Source organism: Echiichthys vipera, assembly GCF_963691815.1.
Source record: "Echiichthys vipera genome assembly, chromosome: 10".
Taxonomy (NCBI): domain Eukaryota; kingdom Metazoa; phylum Chordata; class Actinopteri; order Perciformes; family Trachinidae; genus Echiichthys; species Echiichthys vipera.
This window is the reverse complement of record NC_139835.1, coordinates 5,624,918-5,637,918: the sequence shown is the minus strand read 5'-3', so window position 1 is coordinate 5,637,918 and position 13,001 is coordinate 5,624,918.

Here is a 13,001-nt window from a genome sequence, read left to right as displayed (position 1 = left end):
ATGACAATGGGAACCTAAAGATGGGGGGAAAAGGAGAGAGACAGGGAAAACAGTAAGCTACAAGCTGCTCACACACGACAAAAAACAAAAGCAATGAGTGCATGCGGTGAGTTACAATCAACAAACGACTGAACAAGCATTAGTCACCAGAGAGGTTGTTTGCTGTCAGAGAACCTGTCAGCAACACAAATAACCCGGCACAACCATTTCCCTCCATCCTTTCTTCCATGACAACCTTTCTAATGAAAGAGGACGCCTTGAACTGTGCACAATTCTTTTTTTTTAAAGTCATTTGGTGGATTTTGTTAAGGAATGGATCACTTACTAGTGTCAGAATGCTAAGGATTAAACAATATTTACTACTCTGAATGATTAATGTAACACTTAATAAAAGTGTATTATGTTCTTATTGGTGGGACAAAACCTTCCCACTGTGGAGAAGAAGGAAATGATCTCATTTGTAATCCATTATCTCTATGTGGCCATTGGAGAAATAAATCTTTAAATCATCCTAATAACACTCTCTCTCTCTCTCTCTCACACACACACACATGCACACACACACACACACACACACACACACACACACACACACACACACACACACACACACACACACACACACACACACACACACACACACACACACACACACACACACACACACACACACACACACACACACACACAACTGTAACTGGGTTTCTATGGTTTCTGTCAGTGTAAGCTGCCTCAGTAAAAACAGATAAAGGTGACAGGCAGCTGTATCTGCCTCCCAGGAAGCTCTTCAATCAGCAAAAGCCAGTTTGGTCCCAACCAGAGCCATTTTGTTTGTACAGTAAGGATGGCATGCGACTTCAGAATCTAGCCAAAGGCAGCTGGTTTTAGACGAGCTGAGGAACAGAGTTGTTTTCCCCCACGAAGAATAGGTTTGGTAATATTCAGCTAATATGTGCCTGGTGCAGTCACTGGAAAAACATGTGGGCCGTAGTCTGAGCTAAGCCACGATATCTTTGGCATTTTAAGTGCGTATACTGATGCTTTCAACCCACTGCTTCCTCTGCAGACCAATGTGTGGTCTTCACTATATGCATCACTGTATTTAATAAAAAATATTTTAACTGTCAAGTTATTAGCCTTCAAATAAGCAAAACTGAAAACCCAAGGGAGACGTCACTCCAGTTCAAATGACTGAAAAGAACTGACACTGACAGTTTACGCTTAAAGGAATAGTTCGACATTTTGTGGAATACGATTATTGGCTTTCTTGCAGTTAAATGACACTTTCATATATCAGTATGGTAGATATGAAGTTAACACCAGCAGCCATTTAGCTCAGCTGGAAACAAGGGAAAACAGTTAGCCTGGCTCTATCTAAGGGTCAAAAAAAGATCATCACCATTATCTCTAGGGCTCATCCAATTTACCCCTTTTGTTTAATCTGTACAAAAATCTAAACGTTAAAAACAACTGTGGCTGGGTGCAGAATTACATTTAAACTTAGATTTCTTGACATTTTGAAAAGAATGGCACCATTAAAAGTATATATTAGCTTTTAGCAGTTCCTGTTTGCGCTGTACATGGATGTACAGACAACTACCACTGGATTACTGTGATACTGAAGAAAACTTGTGGCTCTCAGGAAAGTTCTGGAGTTATAAGTGCATTTTTTAAGCAGACTTATGTACGTTTATTAGAGATGAATGATTGGAGATAATGATATCTTCATAAAGTGTAAGTCACATTGAATCTAAAAATATGTGTATAATGTCTGTGTTATGATTCCAAGAGGGTGTTCCATTCTTGACGTTGATTGCAGCAATCGGGCACCGAGGGTTTTTATGTCCCTAAACTGCCTCCACAGTCTGTGTCACACCCACTGCTGCAGCTGCTGAATGTGTTGGTAAATGGGCCTAATCAGTATCAATAACTAACCTCCTGTCAACCAGTCCCTTTCAGCTCCCCACGCCCCTTTCAACGCTCCCTGGGGAAGTGCACCTCACAATATAAAACCTTTGCTTTAAAGCACGCTCACCAAATGAACTCTGGCAAATACTCGCCTCCAGTTTTCTTAAATTATATGCAAGGAAAGAGGCAAATAAATGATTCACTTCCAGTGGTTCAACTTTGGTGAACTTTGACTGGCAGTCGCAGCATCAGCCAACAGCAAAGAAGTGTAGATGATCCCTGTAGTTTTCTGAGAGAACCAAGATGGAGGAGATGTAGATTGTTGCTGTGTCTAACCAGGCCCTATTATATGATATTGGCCATGAAAAATACAAACTACCCCACATGAGAGGTGCTGCCTGGCTGGCAGTGAGTCAGGACACAGGCATGGAATATAAGAACATGGAAAATGTACCAATATCATCTGATGTTCCCTCTAGAGCTGGGTCATAATTCTATATTACAATTATCTTCTTTCAATGGATCGTATCGTGATGAAATTGTGACACACAACTGCATCATCTTAATCAGGGGTGGGTGATATGATTATATTAGATTGTGAAAGATTAGAACATGTTGACGATCTGCCAAAGCAGAGGGATCGAAGTTTTGTTTATAGGGCACATTCTCTCCACTGCTTCTAGTCTCTGCACAGACCAGGTCCCCAGGACAGGTGCTCTTGTCATATGCCACCATGGGCTTAGCGGCCAAGCGCAGTACTGCAGCACTCACCTGTTTGTATTGTGTTCAATGGCCCGAAAGCACAGTCGCCCATTCACTCCCATTCATGTGGGGAAGAGATCACCTCAGAAAAAAAAACTTCTGGATACCAATCAAAAGGCTCATAACTATCTTAAGACCCTCTGCTAAAAAAAGATGTAGGTGGCCATCATTTTAGACCTTACCAAAATCGAGTTATGGGGAGGAGAAGGAGGGTGTGCGGCTAAAAAGAGCCGTAGTGAAACACAATCAGACACTTAGGTCCGTAAGGGCCCAGTGCAGGGCTCGGACAGAGACACGACTCTGCTGCTCACACTTTTTGTGCGTTGTGTCTGATGTTTTTGGTAAGTCTGCCCGAGTTCACGTGAAGACGCCACAAGTAGCAAGGCTCTAAAGCAACCATGCGCCACTGAGCAGCTTTCATAGGAATGAATGGGTGTCATTTTCCGGACGCATCATTATTTTTTTTTATTGGCTAGTCTGCCTCATGCCCGTCCTAAAGACATGCCGATCGACCAATCATAGTGAACTACAGGCAGTGAAGTGGATGTCTCATTTACCCATTATGTTTGAATCAGAGAGTAGCGGTAAGAAAATGAAAACAAAACTACCTGTCCTAACAGCACATGAGCAACAGACTATTATGTTGCATCGACGCTGTCCGCCCACACTTATTCATAGAATGTGTGGAACAAGCTGTAAAATATGCGCCTAAGGAAACAGTTGAATGTCCCGTGAAGCCCAGTCTCCGCACACGCCACAGTCAAGGTGCGCACATCTGATGGTAACACAACAAACCTTTTCAACCACCTAAAGAGACAGCATCCTAAACAGTCTGCTGACAGTGAAACGGCGAGGAGTCCAACCACACCACAGCCAGCAGGGGCAACAGGCAGCTTTAGGCAAAATCGTGATCTTACTGTAAAAAACAGATGTGATATTTTTGCCGTCTCGCCCACCTATAATCTAAATTGATTGGAGTGATTGATGAACAAGCACGGAGTAACTCATATGTATCAGAAAATCTGATGTGAAATAATTTGAGGGAATATCATTTGAAGACTGATGTTTTGTTTTAACGTCACACTTTTTCATCACCACGCAGTTCAATGTGATTAAAGTTAACACCAAAAATTCTGCTTATGGCAATACCCTGGTGTAGCTAAATCAAACTGTGGTCTTAATCTGATCACTCTGTATTTGTGTGCTACATAGCCAGTGTAAAGCTGGGATTTTTCTCTCTACATTTAATTTCACTTTAAACTGACCTTTATCGGGATAGAGGGAATTGACCGTATGGCCCAGCTATATAATCGGGGCGACTGTGGCTCAGTGGAAGAGTGGGTCGTCCTCCATTCAAGAGATCGGCGGTTCTATCCCTACCTCCCCCAGTCCACGTGTCAAAGTGTCCCTGGGCAAGACACTGAACCCCAAATTACTCCTTGTGCTGCACATGGATGTGTAAATGTGGTGTGAATGGTTAGATAAGATGGTATGTAGATGTCCACTGCCATCAGTGTGAATGGGTGAATGTGACAAACACTGTGAAAGCGCCTTGAATAGTCAGTCCCTACACTGCACCCACTCTGTGTCAAGTATCAGAGTGACTGAAAGAACACATTTGAGGCTGTCATAACTGCTTCACGTTGGGTAAAAAGAATACAAGCAGCTGTTTTGGACATCCCCTCTGATCAGTTATATTATCCCTTTGCACTTTCTTTCTTCAACAGTATTTGTACTTTGGAATGATGTCCCATGTAGAGGGTTAGCAGGTAGACTGTGTGCGAGTATGACTGGGAGTATTCTTCACCATGCACAGATTGGAAATAATTTGAAAAGCCATTCTTATGCAGTAACTTGTGTGACATAGTGTCTAATATACTCAATAGATTGCTTCTGAATCAATGCGCTTTGCATTTTGAACTGCATGAAATGATGAACTGGCCTCGGTACTGATGTATGTAGATTGACTGTGTTTCCAGATAACCCAGGCCTTATATTGAAATAAGATCTGCAGCATTTCACATGGGGGGCAGTTCTGGGCGTCCCTGACTCGACAAGATTACCAGAGCGTGGCTTCATCTCACACACACACGCACACAACGCATACAGGGATTTATGACAGAATAAAACCTTCATCACAGATGCAGGAATACGTAAATCCTGCTCACGTGTGCTTGTGGCCTCATACACCATCATGTAGCACCAACAGGGAGGGGCCATTGCCGTAAACAAGCAGCAGCTTACTCTGTTGAAGAAGAAACTAAAATAAGTGTAGATGTAACTGCTGAGTTGTTATGTAAGTGTTCCTGTGGTCCACAACCCTAATGTGGAGTGGGAAATGGCGCGGCTGCACCCGTCCCACTCACAGCAGTGGGGGCGGGGAGTCTGTCTACCTGCTACAAGCAGCACCGACCAAAACATGACCTCAGGAGGGCATTGGATAATCTGGACTCACTCCAGTGCTTTTTCTTCTAAACTACTGGCATTTCCCATTATAATGTCAGTTCCACTGCTGTGCACAGCTGTGACCTGATGTAGGGTTAGTGACTGATTCTCTGGAAATGGACAAAGATAAACAAGGGGTTATATGAGTGCCCAAAAGTCTAAGTGTCCTTCTAATTCTAACCATTCTCTGGGATGGTGTTAAATTTGACACCTGTCTTGCAAAAAGTAATTTGAGTACTGCCCTGTTATTAGGCACCAGATACTTTGTACTCTGCACCACTGTGCAGTGAATACTAAAAAGAGACACATCTGCAGCAGAGGATCTGATGGAGCATGCAAGAATGTGCTGGGTGTCTGTTTTCTTAAGTCTTGTCGAAAAGTAGTTCTTCAGATAACATTCCTCCAATGGGACGGCACAGAGCATTTCTAGGTATATTTGAATTTCAATAATGTCATTCTTTGCAACGGCTCTGTGTTTTATGAAAGTCTGTCTTGTTCAGCGTCCCATGTGTGTCAGGACTGACAGGCACCGTCGTACACACATACACACACACACACACACACACACACACACACACACACACACACACACACACACACACACACACACACACACACACACACACACACACATACACATGTTTGCATTTCAATGTGATTGTTACGTAGGACACAATTAGTTGATTAATCTGGAGTTGACAGACAATAAATAATAGAATGAGACAATGGTGCTGCAGGGATGACATATTTTTGTTAGCATCACCCTGGTTCCCTCGATAAAAGGCGGATGGGATTTGTGCAGTAAATATGTAGTCTGGAAACCAGGCAAATCTGCCAAACTCGTGTTTCATTTGTTCTGGCAGATAGGCCTAACCCTCTGGGAACCCTGGTTTGGAGATCTTTTGGGAAGGGGCGAAAATACTGGTTGCTGATTGGATGAACCATCAATCGATCACCAACATACGGGCCAAATCAACCAATCAGATCACTAAAACGTATGGCGTACTAACAGCGTGGAGGCAAAGCTCAGAAAGGAAACAACATGTGGGTAAAGTATATTTTCCTTTTGTGTTTAACGTGAATTTACGGATCAAAGGCCCAATTTCAGGAGCCCGGTCCATATTCAACAGAAGGATCCAGAGAAAAAAGAGTTAGTGAGCGGCTTAATCCATAGCTGCTCATCTCATCCATGGAAGCCTCCATGTTGTTTACACTGAACAGTCTCTTCTTGTTTCGTCACTTAAATCCACCTCTAAACCAACGCTGATTGGTTCGGTCGCTGTTCAACCTTCTCCAAATTTTCTCTGTTGGACTTTAACACACTGATCTGCGAGTAAAATACAAGGGAGCTTGTGAGATCAGGATGGTATCACGAGGCTAAGACAGGTCTGGCCCCTCTCCCATGCAGACAGATTTCTATGTGAAGGTGGGTCTTAATGACAGCGTCACCGTCCAGTGCATTTATTCAGGATGTTCAGAAACTCAGATCTAACTGTCAAATTATGAAGCATTGAGCAAATAGGACTCTGTAAAGGCGCTCAGAAAGCTGTTTTCCTAGCCAAATAGCTTTATTAAAGAATATTTCACATTAGTATACATTATATATACGATGTATTACACTGTCAATGAGGGGAAATGCTGAGTCACTTCCTTGGTTATTCATTCAAAGGAAACTATTATAAAAAACATCAATGAGCCACTATTGCACTGGGTGACATGTTACTTTATCAACATGCACACACACACACACACACACAAACACACACACACACGCAAACACACACACACATGCGCACACACACACACACACACACACACACACACACACACACACACACACACACACACACACACTGTGGAGTGAATTCCGAGTATCCACCATCCTACTGTAAGACATACTCACTAGCCGATCGTGTATTAAGCTGTGACTAAAGGTGTCTAAAACACATGTAGCTGCTGCGTCCATCAACAGCAGTATATCACTCATCTTCCATATCTGTCCTCCAAACTGGAGACGTGCCGACCGTCATCTACTGTAGATGACACACTGTCTATGGATAAGTACCCCATACAACCACACAGAAATATACAAACTATCCCTTTAACCAAAAATGCAAACCATTGCTGGTTTTAGCGTTGGACAACAAAATAGTTGCCAGCTTCTCAGTGTCTAATAACTTTGGGTTTTAGGCAGTTTGACAAACAGGGTATTTTTGTACATAACTTTAGGCACAAGGGAATTTGGATGGGTATCCTATATTTTACTCATTTCTGGTATTCCATGGAAACAATGTAAAAATATGATCAGTAATGAATAACAGAAGCTTTCAATGGTTGAAGAGACGGCTACGGCCGAGAAAACATTTAATTCGAGAAACATTCTAATGGGTTCTTGACATTGTAGCCCAACAGTCTACAACAGGAGAAGGACTGGTTTGCCGTACCATCAACGGGAAACTGTTCTGGAACGCCGTAGCCATCCTGTCAACTGACGCTGCTTAAAGTCGCTAATCATTAGTTTGCACCATAGTGTTTTTGTGCTGTGAGCTGTAGGTGCTGTGATGTCAGTAAAGGGATTCTCCTCCACACACTTGTTTTCTCTCTATTTCTCTATGGCTGTGTGTGTGTGTGTGTGTGTGTGTGTGTGTGTGTGTGTGTGTGTGTGTGTGTGTGTGTGTATGTGTGTGTGCGTGTGTGTGTGTGTGCGTGTGTGTGTGTGTGCGTGTGTGTATGTGTGTGTGTGTGTGTGTGTGTGTGTGTGTGTGTGTGTGTGTGTGTGTGCGTGTGTGTGTGTGTGTACTGGTGTCAGCAGAGGGACCCCTCTGTGCCCCTGTGGAGGTGACTGCCGTACTTTACAGCCTGACAGAATGGGCACCTTGGGGAGCTGGCACACACACATGCAGTGGCACTGAGGTCTTATTGTGCCTCCCTGACACATAATGCCAAGAACAAAACACAAAGCCAGCACAAAGAAGCATTACATGCAAAAACAAGTGGACTGCTGAGCTCCAACTTAAAGGTGGATGAAGACTGAGCGGTCCACCAGACTCCAGCTCACTCCAGCGGGGCCTCAGCAGAGGAAGTAGCTTTGTGAGCCGCTCTGAGAGACCACAGACTACGAGGGGGGTGCCACAGTGTTTCCACTTAGCAGAAAAAGTGCAGCCCTGTCCCACTCAGGGTATTTCTCTAAACACATCACCCTGGGAGTACATGTCTGGGATGAGTCACACCTCCGGGGGTATCCCTCCATGACAGAAGACTGATTGAAATCGCCCTCTCCCTGTTTAGAACGCTGACCTTTCTATAAAGGGGAAAGTGGGTTGTGTATGGATTTATGAAAGGCATAAAAAACTGTGTACAGTCAAAAACAAAAGTATACAGATGGATGGCACAGAGGTGCTCGAATGATGCTCTCTTCTTCCACTCATAAAAAGCAGTCACATCTAAGGCAATGATTGTGGGACAAAAATCAGGTTGTGCAGCAACATTGTACAAAACCACATAACTATATTCTAAGTTGACACGGTTACAGTACATGACACTACTGCAATGCTGTGAATTCAAGGTGCATAAAGGGCGCGTGGTATCGTTTTAGATCTTACTATTACTACTACAGCTCTGACACAAAGCCTTTGTTTCGGTATCAACAGATAAATAATACTTTTCCCCCATCCTTATTTTAAAGTTGAATATGTAGAATTTTTTAATGTTACACCCACGGGGCGTTTTGAAGGGTACAGAATGAAAGTATTGCTTTTCCATTAAAAATATATTTAGTATGAAGTATTATTTGAATTTTCTTTTGATGGGTTTGACAATGACTTTCTTTCATGTTCTAAATCATTTTTAGTTAAGAGCTTGTTCATCGATTCCACAGCACTCACAGAAAGACTTCCAGTTGAAGACTGGCTAACGTTAAACACTGTTGTAAATTAATTGATTAGTCCAAATGAGTGGTTCCCCTGTTTGATTCATTACTGACATGGAGCAGGCTGATCACTGACACACTCTGCAACCAACCTGGCAACCCGACTGCTGGAGTTATTTTTTTTTGTTGACACTATGATCTTGAGACACTAGATGCTGGTGTTCTACTCATTCTCCGTATTCAACCCAATTTTTCTAGTTTTTCTTTTTACATTTGTGAAAAGAGGTTTATAACTACAGTTACATGTTGTCTTTCATGTTGTGGCGAAAAAGTGAACAAGATTACAAATCTGATCATCAATGATAGGGCTGGGTGATCTGACAGTACATACCCTCTCGATCATATATATTTCTCTGTATAGTTTCTATCACATAGTTGGCCCGATCAATATTCCCTCATTTTGCCGACAATTTATGTGCTGATCCTTGCATGTTATGTTCATTTTGCACTAAAGTAGTGAATAAAATGAGAAAACACTCAGTACTTTTCATTTGTGAAGTATTTAATTCACAGTGTACAAAAAAGGCTTTACCGTGTGGTTATTTCGTAAAGACTAATTATTTACTGAATTACCAGAAAACATGCTACATGTATAGTTGTCTAGATATGAAATGACCTACATCGGGATAGCAGATATCAGCCATATTGCCCAGCCCTGCTGCTACGGATGCATTTTGGTTGGTATCACTAAAGTACTAAGGTCCAGCACAAACCCACTTTGGATGTGGGCAATCTAATTCTAACTTAAATGTTATATAGCAAATGATTTTGTTTAAAGATGTGGTCATTGCATCAATTTGTATAAGTGGTAGGATCCCTGACTGAAATAAGCAAATACTTATTATTATAATAAGTTTGATAATGGACAGATCCAAACATCTGATATGGTGATCAACACAAACCTTTGCAACAGCATTAACAAACGACACTTTCTCCCAGAAGACATTTTGACGTGTCGCAGTGGGAAAATCCCAGGTGTAAAAAAAATAAATCCATTGAGCGGCTTCAGCTTTAGGGCCCTGCTGACGTGCATGCTGCTTCACTGTCATACTGGCTTACTGAGACACATTAACAGAACAGAGGGATGAGTAGCACCTGTGCTTTTCCTGCTATACGACACAATGTCTGCTGTGAAGAAAGAGGATTTAGAGGCCCTGCACGGCCACACAGGTCTCTTTATTTTAATACCTCTGGCTGATGAGACCTCTAGTCAGGTAAAAAGCTGGCTGGATCTGTGCTGCATGATGTCACCAGACGCTAATACAGCTTCTAACTAAGCAGTTTGTACACACTCATACATCCGCGTTGCGGTCTGATCAGTGGGTGGCAGAAGTGAAAACACTTGCAGGAGGACAAGTCTGTGGAGACTTCAGCAAGCAGTAACTTCTTCACGAGCACATTTCATTTTCCTCAGCAATCGAACACATGGAACATCTCTTCTTCTAACTCGGCTGGGCTTCATGTGAGGAGAGCTTATGGACTCTCGAGGTTCCCCTTCACACGGCTTTAGTCTGATTACTTTAGTTTGGGTACTGAGGTAGGATACGTTTAGGGCTGTCCTTTATTATTTATGATTAAAGACATTTTTAGTCGACTAACACTCGCACAATAAGACTGCCTGTGACTGATTAGTTGATTTAATGGACAGATCTGTAAAACTGAGTTTCTCCACAGAGAATAATGCAAAAGCACCTCTTTAAATCTCAGAGCTCTACTCATACGTTTCTTGAAAATAAATTGTTAAACGTGAAAAAAACATGAAAAAATGACTAATCACCTTCCTTTGGGATTGACTTTGGTAATCCACTTGAATGGACTTTACTATGAGAGGAGCTGGTACAGGGGCCAGTAGGTAAGTCTTTAAAACACTCTTTTAGGTGCTGCTTTGTTTTCTGTGTAGGGACTCTTCTCATGCTACTGCAGAGGTTTGATGTTATTTTCAGCAGTATTAGTGGTTAAAAAAGACGTTTGAATGCCCTCACCGTACTGCCCCGAGCTAATCACTGTTAGCCATGTCCAACTCTACAGGATTTCTCCGTTAATAGTTGTTGCCCAAAAAAACTGTCTCAACGGCTTATTTGATGTAAATGCCGAAAAAAAGACCATTGGATGATGTTGGTGGCACAGCAATTAGCAGATAGAATTTGCTCATCTCTGCAGGGGTGGTGCCATATGTTGTTAACGCCCGGGGCTCAGCCCAGACCTAGAGGGAGTCCCGGGGCATGCCAGGGCAGCTATATGCACTATTTTTCAAGCTATGATAATAGAATGCCTAAACATTTAGAAAAAAAAAAAAATAGATACATAGAGAGGGACAAATCCTCCTGTAAAGCAGCTGACATCTTATTTTGTATCGACTTTTTCTCCAACTGTCTTCAACAACGTAAAAAATGTTGAGGATGACTCATCTCACTCCTGCCACCTAAAACAGGCCCCGGCGGTCTGATGTTATGATTTTTAAAGTACAGCACAGAACTGAAGATTAGTCAAACAGAAGAACAACAAGAAGCTGATCACCTAAGCCTTTTATGTATCCTGCATTTTTACATTGTCTTCATTTGCAATGATCTCACATTTTACTGTTTGTCCATGTGATGTGATGTGTCAGGATTGTTGCATTATTGTTTTTCTAAAAATCATGAATGTGGTTGTGTACCTGCATGGCTGCAACCACATCCCCATCGGCTGTAGCCATTAAAGGTGTAAACCTGCTTTGAGACATGCAGCACATACATAAGCAGATATAGTTGTGTGTAAAGGTGCGTTCAGGTTTACAGTCAGTCTGTTTTATATTTGACACCTTGGGGTAAAAGAGGACTTCTAAATCTTAGTACCCACTTCATTTAATTTAAGGGTGTAGTAGGGGTGTCCAACCCTGCTCCTGGAGGGCCACTGCCCTCAAGTTTTAGGTTTGCCCCTGCTCTAACACACCTGAGTCTAATGATGTGCTTGTTATTAAGCAGCTGAAGCTTGTCACAGGTTTGATAATGGTTAGACTCAGGTGTGTTTTAGCAGGGAGAAACCTAAAACATGCAGGACAGTGGCCCTCCAGGACCAGGACTGGAGACCCCTGTTGTAGCAAGTGGTGGCCTGCACAGACTTTTTGAAGGACAGGGGCGAAAAGTAAAAAAATAAATATATAGGGCGTCCTCACCGCTGAAGAGGGCACTTTAGCTCATGTTTTGGCTCCTAGAGGACACTTTAGCTTACGTTTTGGCTCCTAGAGGGCACTTTAGCACATGCTTTGGCTCCTAGAGGGCACTTTAGCACATGCTTTGGCTCCTAGAGGGCACTTTAGCATGCGTTTTGGCTCCTAGAGGGCACTTTAGCACATGTTTTGGCTCCTAGAGGGCACTTTAGCACACGTTTTGGCTGCCAAGAAGGCACTTTAGCACCTGTTTTGGCTGCCCTGAGGGCACTTTGGCATGCGTTCTGGTTCCTAGACTAGAGGACACTTTAGTACACGTTTTGGCTCCCATGAGGGCACTTTAGCACACGTTTGGCTGCCATGAGGGCACTTTAGCACACGTTTGGCTGCCATGAGGGCACTTTAACACACGTTTTGGCTCCTAGAGAGCACTTTAGCACATGTTTTGGCTCCTAGAGGGCACTTTAGCATGCGTTTAGGCCGCCATTCGGGCACTTAAACGTGTTTTTTTCAACAATTGCGCCAAGACTCAACATATTTACTTATTACTTACTTTACTATTTTCAATTATCAAACACCTCTGCATCTGACATCAGTTCCGGACACCAGTCAGAGTCAAACCTTCCCAGGTCGCCTCATTAAATTCTGTCAAGTGAGGAACTGTGCGTTTTTGTGATGATCTCCAGGGACACAAATCCAACCAAACTGTATTTCAGCTCGTTCCAGTTGGTCTCAGATTACAGATTACCCTAATGTATCAGATTTTTGAGAGAGCTCTGCAGTTTTGCAGATTTCAGCCAAAACCTTTAA